Source organism: Ambystoma mexicanum, chromosome 11 (assembly GCF_040938575.1).
Source record: "Ambystoma mexicanum isolate Mex_15411 chromosome 11, UKY_AmexF1_1, whole genome shotgun sequence".
Lineage (NCBI taxonomy): Eukaryota > Metazoa > Chordata > Amphibia > Caudata > Ambystomatidae > Ambystoma > Ambystoma mexicanum.
In genome coordinates, this window is record NC_090934.1 from 761,720,344 (window position 1) to 761,747,037 (window position 26,694).

Sequence of the window (26,694 nt, forward strand, 5' to 3'; positions counted from 1 at the left end):
CTAGAGTGGCAACCATAGTGACGCCCATGGGGGGTGTGGCGCATGAATTTCAGACATAGGATGAATACATAATTAAATAACATCAATTCATTGACATGATGAGGGGTGGTTTGGTGTTTGAATTTCAGACATAGGATGAATAAATATATAAATGACATAAATTCATTGACATTTGAAGAGGGGAGGTTTGGCGACTGAATTTCAGACATAGGATGAATAAATAATTAAATAACATGAATTCATTGACATAAGATGAGGGCTGGTTTGGAGCTTGAATTTCAGACATAGGACGAATAAATAATTAAATAACATCAATTCATTGACATTTGATGAGGAGTGGTTTGACGCTTGAATTTCAGACATAGGAGGAATAAATACATAACATCAATTCATTGACATTTGATGAGGGGTGGTTGTGGCGCTTGAAATTCAGAGACAGGATGAATAAATAATTAAATAATATCAATTCATTGACATTTGATGAGGGGTGGTTTGGCGCTTGAATTTCAGGCATAGGACGAATAAATAATTAGATAACATCAATTTAACTTGGGAAGCGGCACAACCCCTGAGGTGGCAGTTCACTCTCCATGAGCATCTCCTAACAGCGAAAAACCATGTGAATGTTACCATGAAACACCTCAGCCTCCTTTCAGTAAGGCACACATACAACGTCCCAGTTTGTGCAGACACCAGTGTTTTCAACCAACCCCAATGTTTGCAACTGGACACAAAAAGGTTTTTTTTAGAATGTCAATATTCTGGTCAGACCTGGTTAGCTGCAGTCTACCACCTATACATTAAGTCTCACACAAACGAAGTTTCCACAAAACAAAGACAAACACTCCACATTAAAAATCCACCCCCTGGCAGGACCCCGACCACAAACCTATAAGAAAGCCCTGAGTTCATAAGCAATGCCCCTGGGACTTGACGGTAGGGATTAAGTTCTTTCCATTCCACGTCGTTCCAGAGGTGCACCAACCCTTCCACTAACTTTTTCGGTCTTCTTCTGTCAAATACTCACCACGCCTTGTAAAAAAGAAACAGTGACAGGAACCCACATCTGTTGAGGTGACGCAGCACGTAAAAAGGATGGTTTCCCATCACCAACCATAACTCAGCCGCTAGTGACAGCGAGTCCTGTTAGTTTGTTTTATTTTTTTTTCCTCTGACTCCACAGTCAGCAAAGCAGAAGGCAAACATGTGCGTCTGAGTTGAAGCCAATGGGCTAAGCAAATACCCCGCCTGCAACAACTTCCCTGTCTCCTACCTTGCTATGGGAATGAGAACTGAAAGGGATACAAGCCTGGTGCATCCCCCACCGACAGAAAACAGCCTGGGGAATACGGCTACCACCGCCCGCTGTCTGCTGTACTCGTGCCTCTGCTCCCACCAATAGTGCAACCTCAAAACAGGCCAGAGAGGCCTGCTAGGAATGGGCTGCCATGCACCGTCAACGGTGCCCGCTGTTGGTCCTCGATCCTCTCTGTCTATTTTCACGCTCCCCCTCCAGCGTGCCTCTCAACCTCATAGGACCTACGGGACCTTCCACCCCCAGTCTGCCTGAGGGGTGCCTCAGTCCCGACTGAGGTGAAATTACCACACCAACATACGCAGTCCCCCTGCTGGCAATTTATACCAAAATCCCCCATGTTGATGATCTCGGTCCCAACAGAAAAACCTGATGCCTTTAGCAAAATGGAAGAAAGGTGCAACGATCATAGAGAAAATGAACAAACAAACAAAACATCAGGGTACAGATAATATATTACTGGCATGTGTACACAAATAACCACCCATGCATATAAATACGTCCAGGTAAACACGCAACACAATGATGACAATTACGCCATCATTAGATGTGATAGGAACTCCAACCTCTCCGAAGGTGGGGGCGTTGCCTTCATCTTCAAAAGATCACTTGAATTTAGGCCTGTCCCTCATCAGCAGCTCCCAATGGCTGAAGTTTTAACAGTTAAACTTCCGATATCACCCAACCAAACTGCCACCATTCACCTTATCTACCAACCTCCAGGACCCACCACATCCTTTACTGAAGACATCACATCTCTCCTAACAGATAACACTAAACCCAAGTCCCAAATCATACTACTGGGCGACCTAAACCTGGGCTTCCAAGATGCCAATGATCCCAAAGCTCTTGACTCGGCCAACTCCTTAACCGACTTAGGATTTACCCACCACGTTCACACTCCCACGTACAACAAAGGTAGAACACTTGACTGGCTGACTGACTTAAATTGCAGCATCGACTCAGGGGCGATTACCCCTGGCATATGGTTGGACCATCACAAAATTACCTTCTGCATTAAATCCAGTCGGCAGAGTCCTAAACAAAATATCGCCCCATCTATCTGCACTAAAAATAAGGACATCACAAAAGAGAAACTACTCCCCATCAACCTGCCTCTCCTCAACAGAGTATCGTCTACCTGCACAGACCCTACTGTACTGGTAGACACGTATAATCCAAACCATCCAAAAAAGCCCTCAACATCATACCCCCACTCAAACTACAGAAACCCAAGCCCAAAGCTCACCTTAATTCGTGGTTCTCTCCTCATCTGCGAGATCTACGCAAAACAAAAAGAAATGCAGAGGCCCATTGGAAATCCCATCCCACGGACACTAACAAAAGCTCCTTAATCTTAGCCTCCTCTAACTACAAAGAAGCAATCCTCCTCGCTAAAAAAGACATGTACAACAATCGTATCATCCTGGCTGAATACAACACCAAAGAGTTTTTCAAGATACTAAAGGAATTAGAATCTGCCATAGCCCCTATCGACAATTGCATCACAGACACAGATTGGTGCTCAAATATCCAAAAAGCCCTCTTTGATAAAATAACTACGCTCCAACACAAAATCAATGCTAAAAAATGTGACCTTCACCTCGATTTGTTACCTAACTCCCACATCAACAAAATACCCCATCAGCCCACTCTGCTAAACCTTTCTATTTTACACCTCTCTCTATTGCTGAGGTGGAAAACATTATCAAAAAATATAAACTGACTAACTGTCAAGGAGACTTCTGTCCTGCCTCCCTCATCAAGGAATCGGTACATGATCTTGCCCCCTTCATCACCACTTTTATCAACACCTTCTTCAAATCTGGAATAGTCCCTGATAACCTCAAGGATGCATGCATCATCCCACTCCTAAAAAAACCTACCTTGGACCCAAGCAACCCTAGTAATTACAGACCCATCACCACTGTTCCCTTCTTATTAAAAATCCTCTACCACACTGCTTATCTTTAAATTCAGGATTACCTTGAGCAATGTGCCCTCTAATTATTTTTCTCTATGTGCGGAACTGGTTTGCTGTTGTGCATATTTTATTTTCCATGTGCGCAACTGACTAATGAGGTAAGCCACTTTGTGAGCATGCGTATTTAGTGAACTGCCATTGCAGAAGAGAGTTTAGAAAGGAATTTCCTCTTCCCAGCCACAACAATTCTTGACAAATCTTACAACACTTTTTCAAAACACATAGACTAAAAAGGAATATGTCATATGTGATTAAACAGAAAACTCATCAAACAGTCCAAGACTTCAACATCTGCCACAGTACCTTGCCAACATTTTATGTCACTGGAAAATCACCCGTGTACTACAAAACACAAATATCTCTTGTCATAAACTAAGGTGGCTGTCAAGAAATTCAGACAGAATACAACATTTGCCGATGGATTAATGGCAATTAAAAGCAATGGGCCTCATTACACGGAAGGCGGTAATGGTTAACGGCCACCGTTAATGGTAACGGTGACCGTTAACCATTACCGCCTTACTACGAGGTCCCTTAGCGGGTTGGTGCTTTAACGCCTGCTTTTTGCAGGTGTTAAAAACCAACCCGCTAAGGGACCTCGGAGCTAATTACGGCACCGCAATTTTCAAATTAGCGCCTTCCCCATTCCCATAGAGCCCTATGGGGCAGAAATGGGAATGGGGAAGGGCAATGGCGGAAGGGGGATTTACCGCCCCACCAACCTTGGAATGGGGCGGTAAATCCCCTTTCCGCCAAGGCGGTGCCGGTATTTTACCGGCATGAGCCATGGCGCTAATAGCGCCATGGCTCACCGCCTTCCGTGTAATGAGGCCCAATGTGTCAAAAAATATTCTGATAGGAGCTCAAGTGCCACTTTAATGAAGTAATTCAAGGGCAAGGAGAACATGCTTCTAATAATTTGTCTAAGGATAATAATTGCATCAGAATAAATGATTATCAAATATTTCTGTCCCTATGCTTACTATCCACATTATGTTGTCCTTTAGGCAGTGATAACACACGCCTTAAAGCTAAGAGAAATATAAACCATCCATTTGTGCTCCCTAAAAAATGAAAATGTGCACAACAAAAAAGAGAAACAGCTTCAACCCACAAAGCTCCACTGATATTTTTCCGAATTAGTGACCAGTAGAGCAGTGGCAATGGAAGGAACTCTTATAATATTAATGCCTGATCTCAACAGGAATTGCAAGTGGAAGAACATCTTTTAATAAGCAGAAAGTATCCCAAGGCTAATTACTTTTTACTCCCTGAAAAATCATTTGACTCCAAGCAGGGAGCAACATCTGATTAGAGCCCTGCTCATACCGCTGACATAGGAAGTTAAATGACAGGGCACATAATAAAGTCTATAGTTTTGCCCACCCTTCCGCACCACAGCATGGATAAAATTAAATAAGAGCCTTACTGTGGTTTATTATGGGACCCTGCTGAAGAAGATTGCATATGTATATATGCCTTTTAAGTTAATAGCATCAATTCATCAGAGATACAACTGATTTAGTGTCTTCTTCTGTAACTATGAATCCTTCTTCTGTAATTCTTTATCGGTTAAATAAGATGCAGGGGGATTCTAGAGACAATACACACAGAACACATGGTTATATTGAAAAGCCCTCAGCAGCTGAGCATAGAAAGAAAGAGAAGGTGCTGTTGTCTATACGGGTACTAGAATTTCCTATCCATTAGCAAACAAGCAACACATTTCCCTCAGTGTACTTCTGAAACGTCTGACTTGGTTTTTGAAATGTGCTGCTTTGTTCATCACCCACAAGTAGTGATGACCTGAGCTCTTCCACCAATACCCTTCCCCGGCCCCTGTGCTAGCCTCCAATATTAGTTGATAGAGCACTGTAAAAAGTGAGGGATTGTAGCAGTAAACACTCACTGGGATATTTGCAGACCCACAATACTTTGCAAGCGAGGCATATTTAATGCCTCAGGATATTATGTGCATTTTAAGAATGTCATGACTCTGCATGTACGCAATTCTTTTGTAGTGCATACAAGATTGTTTGCAACATACCCCACCCTTATATCAATGTGTAGGATTACACAGTGTCAGTGAAACCGTTTTTGCATAGCAGCGAGCTACCATATAATGTGCGAAGGTCTATGCCCAAAGGAAATCTGAACACTTGGAAATGAGGCAGATTGTGTGAAAAGCATTCTCCTTCTGAATATCCATTGCCCTAATACTATGGACAGGCATAGTCCATAACAGTTATCCCTTGTAGGCAAACTAAATGATATTTTAATGTTGTTCTCCACTTATAGGGTAATGTTAGTAATGCTAAAGTATGAGATACTGAGCATCAAATTTGTCTTCTCAAAAGCCTTACAGGGTAAATTAATTTTTGAGTTTTATAATGCATTAACTTGCAAGGGGGCCACTTCAAAGCACTTGCATGACATATGTGCAAAGAAGAGGAAGTATGGGATAAGGTTACACGTCCAAGAAGCCTGCTTACTCAGTTCGATTGTATCATGTGGGTGACGCTTTTGGTAAGGCACAATGAGTAATAGAAATTCTGGCATGTGAACGTTATTCATATTATTCATATTATTCATATTAACACAAACATAAAACAAGTGGATGAAGGTACTTGTCTGCTAACCTTTTGCAGAGCCAAGAGGAAGAATCAAGGTTGTCCGGTACTTCTTAATGTGTTCTGGGGCAGATGTTAGAGTCATAAGGTAAAAGTGTGGTAGAATCAATCTTAGGAGTCCTGGGTGAGGAGGGAACATTATTTGGTTAATCTGTGCAGGCATATCTTGGTTAGATTTTTCTGTTCATGCAGCCAGTTTTTCATATTAGTTTTTAACCTGTTATTTGTGTATTTTGCTGTTAGGGATTTTAGGCGTTTACGATCACCCTTGCATAGTAGTTAATGCAAATTATCAGAATATCAAGACTTGTTGCTTATTTTAAGAGAAAATACATTTCAATTAATTGCTGTGGCTTGTGCCTTATTAAATATTTTTGAATAGGTGAGAATTGTCTGTGGGCGCTGCTAAAAATCTTCTGAGCGGCACCCAGAAGGAAGCTGGGCAAGCGCACATGCGCACAGCTTAGAGGGAACACTGACCTTGAGAACAATAAACTTATAGGCCTCTGTCAATCTGGTTTCCGACCCAAACACAGTACAGAAACTACCCTCATCGACCTTAAGTCACAAATCAAGGTCCTAAATGACAACAGTAAGCTAGCACTTCTACTGTTGTTAGATCTATCAGCAGCATTTGACTTAGTTAATCATCAAATTCTCTGCCTCCACCTTAAAAATGCTGCCCACTTTTCAAATGAAGCTACATCCTGGATCAGCTCCTTCTTGGCAAACAGAACCATGCAGGTCTTCTCCCTATCTGCTTGTGCTGAACCCTCCCCAGTCCCGTGCGGCTTACCACAAGGGTCCTGTGTGTTGCCCACACTTTACAATGTCTTCACAAAGCCACTCTTTGATATTCTTGACTATCTGGGTGTCATCTACACCAACTACACTGATGACACCCAGCTACTCATCCCTATCACTGGTGACTACGCGACCGACTCAAAAGCCCTTACTGATGTATACTCAGTTATCCAGGCATGGATGGTGCATCATGGGCTATGCCTAAATGATGAACAAACGAAGTTACTCATCCTTGGCTCCCACAGCAAACTCAATAAATTGGACCCGTCCTTCAAAGCATTCATCATTGACAGCAATACCATCAAGGTGTCCAAAGACACTAAAACTCTAGGAATTTACCTTGACTCGAGTCTATCCCTCATGGGACAAACCAATGCAGTGGCCTCAGCATCGGCGTACACATGCAAACTTATCACTGCATGCAGGCCCTTCCTGACTACTGCCAACTGTATTATCCTGGCGAGAACGCTGGTTATGGCCAAAATTGACTGCTGCAATGCCTTATATCTTGGGACTAGCCAAAGAAACATCAACAAGTTACAGGTAATGCAGAATAACACAATAAGAGCTTCCCATAACATTCCCAGGAAAGTCCACATCTCCAACACTAGGCACAGTTTACACTGGCTCTCTGTAACTCACAGAATATCCCTCAAAACTTTGGCACTAACCCACAAGTGCCAGTCCAATTCGGCCGCTGCTTACTTAGCTAACTGCTTTACCTCTCACTCCTCATCCCGCCCGCTGAGATCAGCCTATGCTCACACCCTACCACGCCCAGATTCAAGCTGCAAAAATCAGGCGGATCCAGTTTCCCAGTCCTCGCAGCTAAACTTTGGAACACACTGCCTAATGCACTCAGACCCAAACCTTCTAACCAATCATTCAGGAGCAAAGCCAAAGCCTGGCTCCTTGCCCAGGACCTTGCCCCTACACGAGCCTAACTCTGACTCTTACCACCAATCCATTGCACCTTAAACACTCCACCTGTATATAACCTTATGAGACTGTATCCTCTGTAACCTTATGAGAATGTATCCTGTAACTCCCTCCATGTATTATGCCCACGGTAACCTTTGTATATCGTTGCCTTAATGCTCACATTTGTCACCCTGCATTTCCTGTATTGTCTGCTATTGTAACCATGTACACTGTGAAGATATGCGCCTAGATGCCCCTGGGCCAGGTGCTCAATACAAATAAATAAAATACAAATAAAATATATATGCAGGTATTTTTTTCTCAGCAGCATATTATGATGGCAGTGTGGGAACACCATGCACATTGTTATTCATTTATATATTTTTCTTTTCATTACATATACCATAAATCATGGGTGCACAACATACGGCCCGCGGGCCAGTTGCGGCCCGCCATGCCCTTTTGACCGGCCCGCGAGGCACAAAGACTTTCCTAATGGAGGGCGGCCCGCGGCCGCCCTCCATTAGGAAAGTCTTTGTTGTCTTCCTGGCCGGTGAAAACACTGGCCCTCATTGGCTCAGCACACACACGCATCACGTCGCTCCTACGAGCCACGTAATGCATGTGTGCTGCACCAATGGAGGGCCAGCACTACGGCTGGCGTGGCCCATAAGGCTTGATGCCGGAAGGCATTTCAGCCTTGGACCACGCCAGCCGTAGTGCGATTCCAGCGACTTCCAGCTTACCTGCCTGCCTGCCTTCCAGCACGTCTCCGGTAAGTGGTCTGTTTGTGTTTGTGTGTCGGGTTTGTTTAGCTTTATGTTTGTGTGTATGAATGTTTGTGTTTGAATGTATTTTGTGTATATGTTGAGATGCGGGGGTGGGGGGTGTGTCGGATGTGTATGAATGTTTGTGTTTGAATGTATTTTGAGTGTATGTTTAGATGCGGGGGTGGGGGGGTGTGTCGGATGTGTATGAATGTTTGTGTTTGAATGTATTTTGAGTGTATGTTGAGATGCGGGGGTGGGGGGGTGTGTCGGATGTGTATGAATGTTTGTGTTTGAATGTATTTTGAGTATGTTGAGATCCGGGGGTGGGGGGGTGTCGGATGTGTATGAATGTTTGTGTTTGAATGTATTTTGAGTATGTTGAGATGCGGGGGTGGGGGGGGTGTCGGATGTGTATGAATGTTTGTATTTGAATGTATTTTGAGTGTATGTTGAGATGCGGGGGTGGGGGGGTGTCGGATGTGTATGAATGTTTGTGTTTGAATGTATTTTGTGTATATGTTGAGGTGAGGGGGTGTGTCGGATGTGTATGAATGTTTGTGTTTGAATGTATTTTGAGTGTATGTTGAGATGCGGGGGTGGGGGGTGTGTGTCGGATGTGTATGAATGTTTGTGTTTGAATGTATTTTGAGTATGTTGAGATGCGGGGGTGGGGGGGTGTCGGATGTGTATGAATGTTTGTATTTGAATGTATTTTGAGTGTATGTTGAGATGCGGGGGTGGGGGGGTGTGTCGGATGTGTATGAATGTTTGTGTTTGAATGTATTTTGTGTATATGTTGAGGTGAGGGGGTGTGTCGGATGTGTATGAATGTTTGTGTTTGAATGTATTTTGTGTATATGTTGAGGTGAGGGGGTGTGTCGGATGTGTATGAATGTTTGTGTTTGAATGTATTTTGAGTGTATGTTGAGATGCGGGGGTGGGGGGGTGTCAGATGTGTATGAATGTTTGTGTTTGAATGTATTTTGTGTATATGTTGAGGTGAGGGGGTGTGTCGGATGTGTATGAATGTTTGTGTTTGAATGTATTTTGTGTATATGTTGAGGTGAGGGGGTGTGTCGGATGTGTATGAATGTTTGTGTTTGAATGTATTTTGTGTATATGTTGAGGTGAGGGGGTGTGTCGGATGTGTATGAATGTTTGTGTTTGGGGGTGGGGGTGTGTGTCGGATGTGTATGAATGTTTGTATTTGAATGTATTTTGTGTGTATGTTGAGATGTGGGGGGGGTGTGAATGTTTGTATTTGAATGTATTTTGTGTGTATGTTGAGATGCGGGGGTCGGGGGGTGTCGGATGTGTATGGATGTTTTGATTTGAATGTTTTTTGTGTGCTGAGTTGGGGGGTGGGGGTTCGTGTCTGTATGGGTGCTTGTTTGAGAGTTTGCTGATTTGGGGGGGTGGGGGGTTCGGGTCTGTATGGGTGCATGTGTGTGTGTGCTGAGTTGGGGGGGTGGGGGGTTCGGGTCTGTATGGGTGCATGCTTGAGTGTGTGTGCTGAGTTGGGGGTGGGGGTTTGGAGTCGGGGGGGTTCGGGTCTGTATGGGTGCATGTTTGTGTGTGTGTGCTGAGTTGGGGGGTGGGGGTTCGGGTCTGTATGGGTGCATGTTTGTGTGTGTGCTGAGTTGGGGGGTGGGGGGTTCGGGTCTGTATGGGTGCATGCTTGAGTGTGTGTGTGTGCTGAGTTGGGGGTGGGGGGTTGGGGTCTGTATGGGTGCATGTTTGTGTGTGTGCTGAGTTGGGGGTGGGGGGTTGGGGTCTGTATGGGTGCATGTTTGTGTGTGTGCTGAGTTGGGGGGTGGCGGTTCGGGTCTGTATGGGTGCTTGTTTGAGAGTTTGCTGATTTGGGGGGGTGGGGGGTTTGGGTCTGTATGGGTGCATGTTTGTGTGTGCTGAGTTGGGGGGGGTGGGGGGTTCGGGTCTGTATGGGTGCATGCTTGAGTGTGTGTGTGTGCTGAGTTGGGGGTGGGGGGTTCGGGTCTGTATGGGTGCATGTTTGTGTGTGTGTTGATTTGGGGGTTGGGGGGTTCGGGTCTGTATGGGTGCATGCTTGTGTGTGTGTGCTGAGTTGGGGGTGGGGGGTTCGGGTCTGTATGGGTGCATGTTTGTGTGTGTGTTGATTTGGGGGGTGGGGGGTTCGGGTCTGTATGGGTGCATGTTTGTGTGTGTGTTGATTTGGGGGGTGGGGGGTTCAGGTCTGTATGGGTGCATGCTTGAGTGTGTTTGGGGCATAGTGTTTGGTTGGGGGTGAGGGGGCCATGGGGCATAGTGTTTGGTTGGGGGTTAGGGGGGTGAGGGGGCCATGGGGCATAGTGTTTGGTTGGGGTGAGGGGGCCATGGGGCATAGTGTTTGGTTGGCGGTGAGGGACAGGGGGCATAGTGTTTGGTTGGGGGTGAGGGGGCCATGGGGCATAGTGTTTGGTTGGGGGTGAGGGACAGGGGGCATAGTGTTTGCTTGGGGGGTGAGGGACAGGGGGCATAGTGGTTGCTTGGGGGTGAGGGACAGGGGGCATAGTGTTTGGTTGGGGGTGGGGGCCATGGGGCATATTGTTTGGTTGGGGTGGGAGCCATGGGGCATAGTGTTTGGTTGGGGGTGAGGGGGCCATGGGGCATAGTGTTTGTTTGGGGTTGGGAGCCATGGGGCATAGTGTTTGGTTGGCGGTGAGGGACAGGGGGCATAGTGTTTGGTTGGAGGTGGGGGCCATGGGGCATAGTGTTTGGTTGGGGGTGAGGGGGCCATGGGGCATAGTGTTTGGTTGGCGGTGAGAGACAGGGGGCATAGTGTTTGCTTGGGGGGGTCAGGGACAGGGGGCATAGTGTTTGGTTGGAGGTGGGAGCCATGGGGCATAGTGTTTGGTTGGGGGTTAGGGGGGTGAGGGGGGCATGGGGCATAGTGTTTGTTTGGGGTTGGGAGCCATGGGGCATAGTGTTTGGTTGGCGGTGAGGGACAGGGGGCATAGTGTTTGGTTGGGGGTGAGAGACAGGGGGCATAGTGTTTGCTTGGGGGGTGAGGGACAGGGGGCATAGTGTTTGGTTGGAGGTGGGAGCCATGGGGCATAGTGTTTGGTTGGGGGTTAGGGGGGTGAGGGGGCCATGGGGCATAGTGTTTGTTTGGGGTTGGGAGCCATGGGGCATAGTGTTTGGTTGGTGGTGAGGGACAGGGGGCATAGTGTTTGGTTGGGGGTGAGAAACAGGGGGCATAGTGTTTGCTTGGGGGGTGAGGGACAGGGGGCATAGTGTTTGGTTGGAGGTGGGAGCCATGGGGCATAGTGTTTGGTTGGGGGTTAGGGGGGTGAGGGGGCCATGGGGCATAGTGTTTGTTTGGGGTTGGGAGCCATGGGGCATAGTGTTTGGTTGGCGGTGAGGGACGGGGCATAGTGTTTGGTTAGGGGTGGGGGCCATGGGGCATAGTGTTTGGTTGGGGGTGAGGGACAGGGGGCATAGTGTTTGGTTGGCGGTGAGAGACAGGGGGCATAGTGTTTGCTTGGGGGGTGAGGGATAGGGGTGTCACGGTATTAGTTTTATGACGGTACAATAACCTTCTTGCCAAATGACGGTATATCATGGTTATCGCGGTATAGCAGGTGGAGTTAACTAATCTTAACAAATATTTTCTAAAAGGTCATAAATTGTCAGATTTATCATCACAAACAAAACCATGCACCCAGGGCCAGAATTGGGCTTTTCAACATACTTTCCACTGAAATGCCACCCCTTGCTTGCACCAAACACAAAAGCACGTGTGGAGAGGAGGAGGAGGGGGAGGTGAGCCCTGCTGCGACTGGCAAAGCAAACTGAATAGCTTTTCTTAAGTGGTCATTTAGGCTTTTAGCTCCCCCACTGGCTACTGGTGAAGATGAACATGTTGCCATATTGATAATCTGCATGCCACAGATCAATGGAGTCTGATGGTAGTATACGCTTGTGCGCATACACACACACACACGCACTCTCTCTTTACGTTACAGCCTTTAGTTTACTTCTGGGCCAAAATGTGTTCAGTAATCACGGACATGTTACCCTTTGGTATGGCAGCAGGGAATACCCACAGAGATGATTACATTTCGCAGTGTGACTTATTATATGTAAATTCAATGATAGAACCAGGGAATTCCCCCATTGTCATATGTTTAGAAAACATTATCCATTATAAATATATAAACCTCAAAGCCGCCAACCCAAAGTCCCGGGATGATAGCTCAGCGGCAACGTGCGTGCCTTGGAAGCAAGACGACACAAAGCAACACAGGTTCGATCCCTGGGTCCGCGCTTAGAAACCTGTGGGTGTTTAAGCGCGTTATAAATACGCAACTAAGACAAAAACAATTACGCAACTAAATAAACAAAACCAATTTCTTTAACAGCGCCTCGATGCCCTGGGGCTGTGTGAGCGCTTTAAAAAAAATGTAAATAAAAAAAAAAGTAAACCCCTTTCCTTCTTGGCACTGTATTTATTCTTCCTATTGCTAACATTTGATTTTGTGTCAGGCACGTGTGTTTTATGGAATGGCATTAAAAACTGCTCAAACTGAAACTACTTGGCAGACGGCACATCCAACAGTGCAAGACCAAGACTGCGCAGAACTTGCTTACTGCAGCCTTTCCAAATCAGATTGAAAAGCACACTTAACGGTATGAACGGTATACCGGTATAAACAATGTGACGGTTATTATTGTTCAATTAAGTGGTTCACGGTATCTTTAACGGTATACCGTAATACCGTTGCATCCCTAGTGAGGGACAGGGGGCATAGTGTTTGTTTGGGGTTGGGAGCCATGGGGCATAGTGTTTGGTTGGCGGTGAGGGACAGGGGGCATAGTGTTTGGTTGGGGGTGGGGGCCATGGGGCATAGTGTTTGGTTGGGGGTGTGAGGGCCATGTGGCATAGTGTTTGGTTGGCGGTGAGAGACAGGGGGCATAGTGTTTGCTTGGGGGGTGAGGGACAGGGGGCATAGTGTTTGGTTGGAGGTGGGAGCCATGGGGCATAGTGTTTGGTTGGGGGTGAGGGGGCCATGGGGCATAGTGTTTGGTTGGGGGTGAGGGGGCCATGGGGCATAGTGTTTGGTTGGGGGTGAGGGGGCCATGGGGCATAGTGTTTGGTTGGGGGTGAGGGGGACAGGGGGCATAGTGTTTGCTTGGGGGGTGAGGGACAGGGGGCATAGTGTTTGCTTGGGGGGTGAGGGCCATGGGGCATATTGTTTGGTTGGGGTGGGAGCCATGGGGCATAGTGTTTGGTTGGGGGTGAGGGGCCCATGGGGCATAGTGTTTGGTTGGGGGTGAAGGGGCCATGGGGCATAGTGTTTGGTTGGGGGTGAAGGGGCCATGGGGCATAGTGTTTGGTTGGGGGTGAGGGGGCCATGGGGCATAGTGTTTGGTTGGGGATGGGAGCCATGGGGCATAGTGTTTGGTTGGGGGTGAGGGGACCATGGGGCATAGTGTTTGGTTGGGGATGGGAGCCATGGGGCATAGTGTTGCACTCCAAGAGTGAACTCAATAATAAAGCTAAAACAGGCACAGTTAGGAGATGTACATCCTTTGCTTTTTTGAGGAAACCTGACTCAACGAAGGCCATACTCCTCTTGGGTAACCCAAACAGCAAACTATAGCAGTCCAAAATAACGGAATGTCCAATCAAGGGTCAATAAAATATATATAATTTAATTAAACAGACGATATACAATAACTAAATCGAAATAAATGATAGCAATGGAAAATGTGTAGTACAAAATGTAAGTTTGAAATGCAATAAAAATCGTTACCCCTCAAAAACATATCTTTTTCCATGTGTTTATTACGAATTGGGGGTTGAAAAAGCCTCCTGACATGTCCCGCCTACCGCCCCGCCCACTTTTACTTTTCGGCCCACTATAGCCCTCATGTAAGGTACTTTCGGCCCTCTGTCAAAATCAGTTGTGCACCCCTGCCATAAATGGACTATGTCAGCCCCTGAATTCTGTAAGGGGTTACACTTATCTTTCTGCTTGCTGATTACGTGTATGGGGATGTTATTACGTAATAGTAAAGCTACCCCACTAGAGCTTGAGTTAAATGTAGAGCTTTGTACTTCTCCAAACCCAACCAAACCTCTCTTGAGTTTCATAGTTTCTAGTTCTGTAAGGTGAGTCTCTTGTAATAAAGCAATATCCGCTGTTAGGGTGTTTTTTTAAAAAAAACTTTGTTTATTAGCACACACAGGCAAAGCACATACTTCTACATGTTCAGATGTTACACACAGAGTATTGTACACAGTTATTCACGGTCCGAATCTGGGCCTTCCGTTTCGGCTTTATCTAATAGATACTGTTTGTACCTGGCCCATATATTTCTGGGTCTGGAGGTGGGCAGCACTGAGTCTATATAAAGCTCTTCCGTGTCATTTGTCCATAACATGTCTTTGTCCCAATCCGCCTTGGTTGGGGGTGTCGCACTTTTCCACTTCATTAGTATTGCTCTTTTGGCGATCAGCAAGCTCAGATACAATAGTTTATGCCAAGTCGGATTCATTTTCCCCACCACTCCCAACAAACATAGCCTTGGTGTCCACTGGACAGGTTGATCTGCCATTTCATCAAGTGCTGTACAGACCTCCCCCCAGAAATCTCTCAGTTTTATGCATGCCCAAAGCATATGATATATATTTGCGTCATCAGTGTGACATCTCGGACAGGTCCCGGTGTGGAGGGGTAGATTTGTTTAAGCCTTACGGGGGTATAATGCGTCCTGGGCACTATTTTATAATGTATTAGCTTATATCTGGCGTTACATGATATTTGTTTGGTCAGTGTGCATATTTGTGTCCATTCATGATCCTCTATTTGTTGCCCCAGATCCTGTTCCCAGTTGCTTTTAGCCGTGTGGTCCCCAGCTGGGCGTGTCTGGATTATAATTTTATATAGTGCAGAGGCTGTGATTTTCTGTGTCCTCCCCTGTGAACATATAGCCCAGCCCCGTGTTTATCTCTGGTTCCTCTGGGAAGGAGGGACAAGCATTTTGTATGGCGGCTTTTATACGGTTGTATTGCATTTTATGTGTATTTGTATTCCCCACTATATCCCTGAGGTTTTCCCATGTCACAAAGAGCCCCTCCTGGAACAACTGTCCCCATTGAGCGATACCTATGGAGCTCCAATGCATGGCACCCTCCCCATCCAGGGCAAATGGTGATTGCGGGTCACCCCATAGCGGCATACTCGGGTGATATAACCTGTCTTGACCAAATATATCCGCAATTTTGGCCCAAGCTGTAGTTGTCACCCGTGCAGGGTCTAATAAATTATGATGTTTGGGGGTTGGTCGTGTCATTTTATGTAGTGCCATTATCGATTCTCTCACTCGCTGGTCAGGTGGTGGGACCCCTGGGTTGAGGAAGTTCGTGGCCCAGTGGGCGGCATAGTATCCCTACGCTGAAGGTAGTAAAGCTCCAGGTCTGGTGCCGCTAGCCCTCCCCGTTGGTATGTGTCAGTTAATGTCCTCCATCTTAGCCAGGGGTGCCCACCCCACACGAACGTTACGCAAGCACTTTTCATTTTGGTAAACAGTGTGCGTCCAGGCCAGACCAGGACTGTATGGAACAGATAGAACAGTTTTGGTAGTATGATCATTTTAATTAGGGCTATTCTCCCCATTAACGAGATGGGAAGGGCGCTCCAGCGTTTCATTTTTGCACACAGGGAGTCAGCCAAAGCATTATAATTCAGAGCTCGAAACAATTGGGCTGTTATGGCTACATGTGCTCCAAGATAAAGTATGTGTGTAGGGCTCCACAAGAGACCATGCAAGTATTGGGATTCTGTTGTATTTTCTGTGAGTGGGTATATCTCTGACTTGTTGGGATTAAGTATTAAACCGGAGTATCCGGCAAATTTTTTCACTTCTGCCAGAACCTTGCCCAAAGTGTGCTCAAGATTCCGTAGATATAGTAAAATATAATCGGCATATAAAGTTATAATTTGCATCTTGCCCTCAAGCCATATCCCATGTGCGCTGTAGCATTCCCTGAGAATGTCAGCTAAGGGCTCTATTACTAGGGCAAATAGTAATGGTGACAGGGGGCAGCCCTGACGGGTGCCCCCCAGCAGTTCCAACATGTCAGTTAAGGCGCCATTGACTCTAATCTTGGCATAGGGGCGAGCATATCATTTTTGGATCCATTTGATGATGTTAGGGCTGAATCCGTAATTGCATATTACACCAAATAGAAAGGGCCAAAAGACTGTTTCAAATGCCTTTTGCATATCAAGAGAGACCGCTATTCCTTGAGTCTCGGGGGGTATTGTGGCCAAAATTTTGTGGCATCGCCTAATGTTTGTCGCCGTGGATCTACCCAAAATAAACCCAGCCTCGTCTCCATGGACCATGTATGGCATCAGTGGTGTCAATCTGGTTGCCAGCATTTTAGCGAAGATCTTCGTGTCGGTGTTTATAAGTGACAGTGGTCTATACGATCCACATTCCTCTGGGGGTTTCCCCTGTTTAAGCAATAATGTGATTGCCGCCTCTCTCGTGGTTTCGGGCAGTTCCCCTTTGTGCAAAGCCTCCATCCAAACTGCGTACAGTCTGGGTACTAGGAGATCGCTGAATTCTTTACAGAATTCCGCCCCGAGGCTATCTGTACCAGGGGCTTTCCCATTAGGATGTGCTTTTATTGCTTCCGCTATCTCTGCTTCAGTGATCGGACTCTCTAGGGACTCTCTAGTGGCATCAGCAAGTAATGTCATTGGTATTTGAGAGAGATAGTTATTGATCTCTTTTTCTGTGGTGTCACATTGAGGGGAGTACAATTTTTTATAGAATTCATGGAACGTTTCTTTCACCCTCGTGTTTTCCGTGGTCACTGTACCATCTGGTAGCTTTATGCACGGTATGGTTGTCGTGTCTCTCTTACCCCTTACCATTCTGGCCAATAGTCTCCCCGGTCGTTCACTTTCCCCATATCTACGTGCTGCCACTGGTTTGTCAAAGTATCGGATCTCTTGTTCCGCTGCTTCCTTATATTCATCTAGCCTAGTTTTAATTTCGACGCTTACCTGTGCCAGGGGGGAGTGTGCATATTGGGTTTGTAAAGAAGCTATTTGTGCCTCTAAGCGCGCCAGTCTACCCCGGATGTCCTTGAGGACTCTGCATTCAGCGGATAGGGAATGAACTCTAATGCAGACCTTAAATGCCTGCCACAATATTGCCTGTCTGGACACCTTGCCCTCGTTAATTTCAAAATACTCCTGTATTTGCTGGGCCATTGCCGTTTTATAGATCAAGTCTTGCAGGGCCGCGGGTTTAAATTTCCACAGTGGCCTAATTATTGTGGCGTCAGGAATCCGTAATGTTAGCTGTATTGGGGAATGATCTGAGTACGTTCTGGGATAGATATGGGTATCTGTAACCCAACCCAACATCTCATTATCCACCAGCCACAGATCTATTCTTGAATGCATGTCATGCACTGAGGAGTAATATGTGTATTCCCTTTTGGCTAGGTTTAGCGTTCTCCATGCATCTTTTAGGTTTAGGTCGGACATATGGAGGAGTATTTCTGTGCCGCCTTGGTGAGTGTTCTTGTTTGTGTTGATGTGCGATCTAAGTTTACATCAAGGATGGTATTAAAATCCCCACCACAAATCAAATGGGCCATCGGGTAGTCTGCCAGCTTTTCGAATAATGCAGAATAGAATTCTGGGTCATCAATGTTTGGCCCGTATAAATTAAGAAGGACTATTTCCCTTCCGCAAAGGGTGCTGTGGAGCAACACATATCTACCTTCAGGGTCACATTTAGAGTTACTACAGGCAAATGGCAGAGTCTTATGAACAAGGATCGCCGCCCCCCTTGCCTGTCTTGAATATGTTGTATAGTATTGGTGTGAACCCCAGTTCGGGACCAGTTGTTCTACTTGCTGGGGTCCTAGGCGCGTTTCTTGCAGGAAAACTATTTTGGGGCCCAGCCTGTTTATATATGCTAGTATCTTTCTTTTCTTAATTTGGGTTCCCAAGCCACGTACATTCCAACACAGTATTTTTATGTTGTCCATGCCAGGATTAGCCATTATCTATGAGTTGGTTGTATCCATATATATGAATGTGTATTTCAGCTGTGTACTCAATAAAGTTGTGCTTAGTGCCTGTGCGCTTTTCATTTTAATCTCTTCCTTTCTATAACTAGACCCCAACAACTTCAGCCTGCTCCCTCCCCGCTCCCTCATAGTTCCCCGAACTTCAACTATGCATGTTAAACCCCCCCATTTCCAACTCAACACCGTTCCGTGCACCTGCCCTCCCTCCCCCACCCTCATAGATCCCCGAACTTTAAATATGTCCGAATGTCCCTCCCCTTCCATTTCCATAAACTTAAAATGCACTTGCTACAGGGGTGACTGTAGCGACATCCTGTGCCGCAGATTCTTGGATTCTTTATGTCTCGGCCAGTTCTGCATGTTGTTACTATAACTCGTCATTGGCGGAGAAGGTTGTTCATTCCTTTCTCATATATGAAATGTAGTGGCTTAACCCTACTCCTTCATAGGGCTCCCACAGTAGGGAGGCTTAGTTTGTCACCTCATTGATCTTTCCTCATGTTTATTCCCTGTCTAGGGAGAGTCAACTTTATGAGTCTTCTCCGTTTCTCGGTTGATGAGTTGGTATGGGGATGTGTGTCTCCACAAAGTTTGCCGCTTCCTCCGGAAATGTGAAGAAGTAGGTTTTGCTTTGATGTTGTATTTTAAGCCTGGCTGGGTAGAGCATATCATAGGAGACCTGTCGCTCGCGTAGCTGTTTCTTGACCGCTGTGAACAGATGTCTTTCTTGCTGTACAGCTAGGGTATAATCCGGAAAGATGCGGACAGTATTGGATTCCCACCTAAGTTCCTGTTTGTCCCTGGCAGTTCTCAACACCAAGTCTCTGTCCCTGTAGTTCATCAAGCGTGGTATAATGGGTCTCGGGTATGCTCCAGGTTTGGGTCGTGGTGCCAAAGATCTGTGTGCTCATTCCACCATGAACTTGGGTGACCACCCGGGGTCTCCCAGTAGGCCACGTAGGAGTTTTTCCACTGCTTGTTCCATGGGCCCTTTCATGGCTTCCTCTGGTAGCCCAATTATACGGATGTTGTTCCGTCTGGACCTAGCTTCCAAGTCTTCGCACTTGATTTTAACCGTGCCTAATTCTTTTGCCATTGTCGTAACTGTGTTTTTTAACGCTTCCAAGCCATCTTCCTTATTAGATATTCGTGTTTCCGCCTCTGTAATTCGAGTTGTGGTTTTATCCAATTGAGTCTTGATGGAAGCAACATTAGCAGTTATTCCGTCTAGTTTCTCATTCAGTGATGTGAATCCCTGCTGCATGGCCAAGAAGACTGCCTGTGGGTCCATTGCTGGGGAGGGTACGGGCGTTTGTGTTTGTGGTGCTGTTTCCGTGGACATCATGGCGTCCACTTCTTTCCTTTTCACAGTCGTGTACTTCTCTATAGCGCCCTTCCCTTCTTGAGGGCAAAGCGCTTGGGCATCGTACTTTGCTCCTCACTCTTAGCGTGGCTTTGTTATATTTTGCAATTCTCTGCGGCCGGAAGGTGGGGGAGTGCAGCGGTCTTGCGCTAGTGTTAGTCCTTTCGTGTGACCTGGGAGCTCTCCCTCCACCGAGGGCCTGGTACCAAGAAGTCAGAGTGGTGGGATATGTTCAATAGGGCTTTCCGGTTATAGGTAGATGAAGGGTGCTCTCTGTGCGTTTCCTTCCCCCCTCCTGAGGCCTGTCTTGAAAATGTAACAATACGCACCAGGTGTAGTCTTTCAAGTTTGAAAGCCCCTCTGGGTCTTATGTCTTCATTGCCGTGGATTCCACCCTGTGTGCCCTTAGATTAGCATATCTCCGAGTTGGCCACAAGCAAGTCTCCCGCTATATTGAGATGAGACCCCTCTCCCATCGATGAGGCCTAGTATGCCTTGATCTGTCCACCTTTCCTTCAGCTGCTATTAACCTGGAGTCAGTGTCATACAGGGTGAGCGCTGGTATTTTATGTTTGGTAGTTTTGGAGGCTGACCTGTTGTTTCAGTTATAGATACTGCTGTGTCATGAGCTGGATGGCTTATTGCTGCGTTCTTAAAGGGGGGGAGACCTTCTTTGTATGTTGTCCTTCCCATCCAGAGGCATCTGTGGTATGTCTCTGCATGAGGAGGGTATGGTTGCTCCTCCTCTTTCAGATGTCTCTTGTTATTGTTGCCTTCTCCCAGCTATGGTAATAGCTAGTGGATTGATGTTGGGGGCCAGTGCCTGTGGATTTTCGTAGTGGGCTTATTTGCAGTTCGAGTTCATTTGAGTTCGTTTTTTACAATGCTGGGAGAGATATTCGCGTGAGGGGGTTTCAAGAAGGGGTTTCTCCTTAGTACTTTCATCGATCCCTGTGTCATGCTGTAATAAAGTGTCTGCTGGCTCATAACATTTTCTGTGGTCTGTTGCCTAAGACCCCCTGGAGCGTATGCACGCCAAACTGCCGGTCTTTGAGAGACATGTATTTACTGTGTAGCGTACATCACGCCCTCGCTGTGCACAGTGTATTTAATACACACCTTCGTGCCTCAAGCTCCTTGGCGCAGCGCGCTTATGTTAGCGGTGGGGTGGAGGGTTTGTGGAATCACTGATGGCCCCCTCCTCCGCCCGCAGCGTCTCATCTGTAGGAGTGTATGCGGGGTTCTGGGAGGGTGGTGGGGAGGGAAGCCGGTGTCGAGCGGAGACAAGCTCTCATGGGCCCATGTTGGTGTGCGGGCCAGGCGTCATTTAGAGTCTCCCCACGGTGCCCCTCTTACCGTTCGCCAGCCTGTCCGTTGGATGGTGAATATTCCTGGTCAGCAGGCGCTCAACGTGTATCGGAGCGCCCGCAACCCTTACTGGTGCACGACAGGCCGCCTTGTTAAGTCTCCGGGCCTCGAGTCCCACACATCCGGGCTCCTCCCTCCGCCCGACGGTTCCTTATGGGAAACTTCTCTCGCCTGCAGCGTAGTATTTCGGACACAGTATATCTCAGCCACCGTGAGTCCGATTAAGCTGTAATATTGCAGGGCCACTCCTTAACCATAATGGATCATTAGTGCTGATTATTACGCAGATTCGGTCCGAATTAGCAAAGTTAGTTGGTATACAGCCAAGGATGCTTGCAGAGCTCACGCAAGAGCGACCATTTCCTCTCGCGCGCAACAGCACCCCCGCTGTTAGGGTGTTAAAAGGGGAAGTTCGCTCAAAAATGGTATGGTCCCGATCGTTTCAGGCATGTATTTTTAAGCATACTGTAATCAATCTTAAAATATTTTCTTATGCATCTTACCTTAGTTTTCCTCACTTTTGCACATGCAAAAACAACGGGTTGGGTGCCGCCATCTTGTGCTAATCTTATCCGTTTGTTAGTCTAGAAATGACCCTAACCATGTATAGTATTTATATTATATTGGCCGGAAACCAATCGCATCATATGACCAACATCGCAAACACAGAATTGTCAGTATAACCAGTATAACAACAGGGCGTCCATTTTGTGTAACATCCGCCATCTTGCTTTTTCCCTTTCTGTCAAATGCTTAGCAAAATGTATTTTATTCTGAAAGCTTATACACGATGCGAGGCCACAGCCTGCATGTTGAAAGATAAACCTAGATAAGAATGCCAAACAGTACAGAAATACATTGTTTTCCTCCCTCATAAAGTCCTTGGAGGCAAGCAGAAACTGCATTTAATCAGCAGCCCATGTGCCGGCCTGTCTCACTAAAGCTGTAGCAATAGGCAGTTAAAGCATGAATTATACTCTTCTAGCGGTCCTCCTTCGCGGATCTGCCTCAGAACAGGCTGATCCCTAGTTCACAAATAAAACTGGGTAGATAACGTGCTATGGAATGTGACGCTCTCGCGAACATGATATCCTTGCTGAACAAGTGCTTTATGTTCCCCATAACAAAGAACTGTCCCTGCAACTGTTGCTAAAATGAGCATAATTAGATTGAATAAGAAACTTGTCCTAATGTGTCATATTTGTCATGATTGTCAATCATCGAACCCTAGCTCTAAAAGATACATTATGGGCGGTTTGATGGGCCTTCAAAGATTGTATGTTTGTATATATGTTGCTGCTTGAGTGCTGCTCGCTCTCTAGCGTCTCACAAGGTCTGGGTGACACATGTTGCGAGACGTTGGACCCAGTCGGCCGACTGAGCATACTTTGCAATAAACCATAGTACTTGGAAAATCGAACCTTGTGTCTGGCGTATCACTAGTATATGGTGGTTGTGCCTTAGTTTCCATATGCAGAGGGTCTTCAGGGTCTAGCAAAAATGGTGCCCGAACAGGGACCCTCCCCCTTTAGCTCCATCGTGTACGTTAAGTTTGAAGAAGGCAAAAACGAATCGAGGACGAAGCTGTCGAGCCGGGATCAAAAGGTGTTTGGGGCGCCTCTGTAGAAGTGATGAGAGACTCCTTTGCAGATCAGTACACAGCCGATCCCTGATCGACGAGCTGTGTCCAGAGAACATCGAGGCAAGGGTCCCGAAACGAGGCAGATTGAGCCAGATACGCAGTCATGACGATTCTTGGTTGCGTCTGTATACGGACGAATTGCGTCTTGAGTGACGAACTGATTGATCAGGTGAGTTGTGCCCCGATTCTTAACAGCCCTGATATTGGTTGAGTGTTGCTCTTGTAAGATGAAACTCCAGGGTAAGAAACGAGTAAGGATTAATTATGCCTGGGAGATTGTCTTCCTGCTTAGTGGGATTTTTCCACTGTCGTAGACCATCTTTGGAAACTGGCCAGGTTGCACCACCCGCAGGATCGCCGGTGTTTGAAATGTATGTGAAATATGCAGTAGGGGCAATCATGTTTAATGCAATTTGGCATAAGCCGACCAGACGTGTATCAGACTTGCAGTGGCCTAATGATGGGAGTTTTTAATTGGCACGTATAGAACACTTAGAATCAGTATTGCTACGCAAGAAAGCAAGCCCAGCAGCATTCAATGTCGTGAGAGACTGGAGAAAAGAAGCGAACCTCCGTCTGCGAAGTAGGGAGAAACATGCAAACAGACATAAATCAAATGCAGAGAAAGCGCTAGAACTTGATGAGCGTAAAGTAACAGAGGAACTTAGAAGAATGGACAGGGCTTTTCAATTAGGCGTACAAAAAATATATCCACAAGATTTGCATACATCAGATGAGCTAACAAACAAAATCCTGAGTGAACGAACAAATGAACGTCCTCAAAGTAGTATTCACCCTATTGCATCTCTACCCATTGCTCCTCCACCTCAGTTGCCACACCACACTCCTGTTGTTCCAATTGCACCATCTCCCCCGTGCATGTGACATCATTTCCTCCACTGCCGAGAGAACGTGAATTAGCAGCTGCCTCGGGAGGCATGTCCACAGAGGTGGGGCCTGCGCTAAAAGGAAGCACTAGAGTATCTCGTAGTACGGTTAGTAAAGAGAGGAAAGAGCAGCTGAGAGAATGGGCAGAAACATATATTGAAGGCAACGATGAGGGAGCCGCGCAGAGTTCCATGGGTGACTATAAGAGGCTTATCGAAGAGCAGGTATTGTTAGAATGCATGGGGGAGTATCTTGTGGAAAAGTGGAAAAAGTTGACTGGTACATTGGCACCGCAAGAGTTGTGTGATCTAAATGTTTTTTCTCGTTTGTGGGATAATACGGCGGAGGTACAAGAACATGTAGGCTGGCTATAAGTGTTTAGAAACAAGCTTGATCAATTGAATGAAGAAATGAAAAGAGGTAAACAGCAAGTAGTGCCATATCTCCAGCAATGGTTCTTGCCGCCGTTAAAACCTGTTAGTGAAGAGATGAAAATGTGTACGCGAGAGGCGCTTAGATGGATTACGGACGCCACCATTTCCCCAATTGAAGTGCATGATACGTTTAGTCAGTATACACTAGCAATGCAGAGAAATGTATTGCAGGTAATGGTTGAGTATTTGCAAGATGAGTGGTTGAAAAAGGAAGTATGTTGTCCTGCTGATTTGATGACGAAATACAAAAGAGCATTTTTGTTTGAAAATGGAATGGGTGCCTTTTCTCTCGATCTAGCTTTATTGCTTAGCAAACGAGCGTAAGTAGAATCACCTAGTTTGCAATTACCCATGAGAGAAGTGCCCCCCACGTTTGTCCCAAAAGTAGAGGTTGCTGCCACTGCAACGACTGACGCGCTGTCACACCGCGGCCGTGGAAACTCTGGGCAAGATGGAGGCGGTATTAAACCCCTCTACAGGTCTGCTTGACGCTCTAGTCGTTTTTGGACCGGCAGGTATATATGGAGGCCACGCCCCCTGCGAGTCGCGTTGCAACTCGCATTCGTCGACCTTTGACTTTCGCCTGTGCTGCAGTGCCCCACTTACGAGTATTCCCTCGTTACCATTCTTCCCGGAGCCTTGTTTCTTCCCTGGTCTTCCCCTCTTGTGCATATCCCTTTTATTGCCTGCCCTGCCTCTTTTCCGGTCTTTCTTTCCTTCGCTTCTCTCAGATGTCGGTCAGCCTCTCCGCTGCCGCTTTTCCCGACTAAACTGCAGTTCCGATTGTGCTTACTGGTCTACCTTGGGCTCTCAAATATCCGTCCGCTGTGTTTTCGGAGCGGTCACATTCTATTTCGAGTTTCACCCACTTTCCATTCTCTCTCTCTCTCTCTCTCTCTCGCTCTCTCTCTCTCTCTCTCGCTCTCTCTCTCTCTCGCTCTCTCTCGCTCTCTCTCTCTCTCTCTCTCGCTCTCTCTCGCTCTCTCTCTCTCTCTGGCTCTCTCTGGTTCTCTCTCGTGCTTGTTATCTTCATCATATTAATTCCTCCGGATTTCTCTTGGTGGCTTTCCCTATTTCTTTCAGCCTCCTGTCATCTTACCTGTTTGCCCTCTGTTTGGGGTTGTTCCTTTGTACCAAGGGTGCTGCCGATCCCCATTCCCATACAGAGCATAAGCTTGGAGCTAACCCTTATCCAGGAAGATCAGAGACTTCTATCAGTTTTCATTCGGATTTTCAATTTCTCTTTTGATACACGACTATACCAGCCTCTCCAATCTTCACATCGGATCGGCCAATACCATCTGCTAATACACAGGGTTTTTTCTGCCATATCTGGCTTTTTCCCTGTTTGAAGGGACGGACTCCCTTGGGTTCAACTGACTGCCAGATCCATAGGCGGGCAAGGTGGCCTCGGGGGGAGACCGTCCCTACCTCTTCGAACGCAAGAAGGGAAGAAGGACTGTCAAATCGAGTGACGAAGGAGAGAATCCCACGAAGGAAAGAAGAAGGAGACAGAGGACATCAAACCCCACTGAAGATCCAGGTGAGGAGTCTCAGGGGGAAGGAACTTCTGCATACACTGACACGCGCACACGATAGAAGCCCATTATATAGCGCAATTTGTGCATGTCCCTTTTTCTAGACAGGAGGTAAATAATATTAAGCAGACGATCCCTGATTTTAGGAAAAATCCGGCAGGATTCTATAAGGAAATTAAGTCTGTTTTGAATTCCTCTGTTTTTACAATGAGTGATATTGATCTATTCTTCCCCGTGATTCTTCCTGTAGACATATGGAAACAGGTTAGGAATATAAATGACATAGATATACTGGGTGATACATGAGAGAATTTAGCTAGAATTGATACAGGGAGAAAAGCTGGTGAAAAACCCCCGCCGGTCATGTTGGCCTTAAAAGCGCGAATAGTACAGAAATTGAAAACTTTGGTACCTGAGAAAAGAATTGTGTGGGATAAATTAACGGCTTGCGTACAGGGCAAAGATGAAGCTGCGACAGATTATTTTAATTGATTTGAATAAGTATTTGCAGATTTCAGTGGCCAAGATTTGAGTACTGAACCTGGGAAGAGGTTGTTTGTTGATAGGTTTGTGCGAGGGTTGTTACCGATGATTCAATATTTAATAATGACATCTGAAAGTGCATGGCAAGCAAAATCACAGAGTGAAGTATTGCACATGGCCCAATATTATGAGACTAGAGTAAATGCAGGGAAGGAGAAAGAGATAAGGGACAAAGGGAATTTAAAAACGAGGGTATTAATGCAGCAAGTAGCAAACAATAACAGAGGTGGCGGGAACGCACAAACCAGAGCTAATTTTTCCAACATGCACAGTGGTCCAATTGGGCTTAATCAATGTGCCTATTGTAGACAAGAAGGCCATTGGCGAGCACAGTGCCTGCAGGTACAGAATCGGAATGGGACTTTCCCGAGAAGGCAGAATAGAGGTCGCCCGGGAACACAAGGACAGGATAG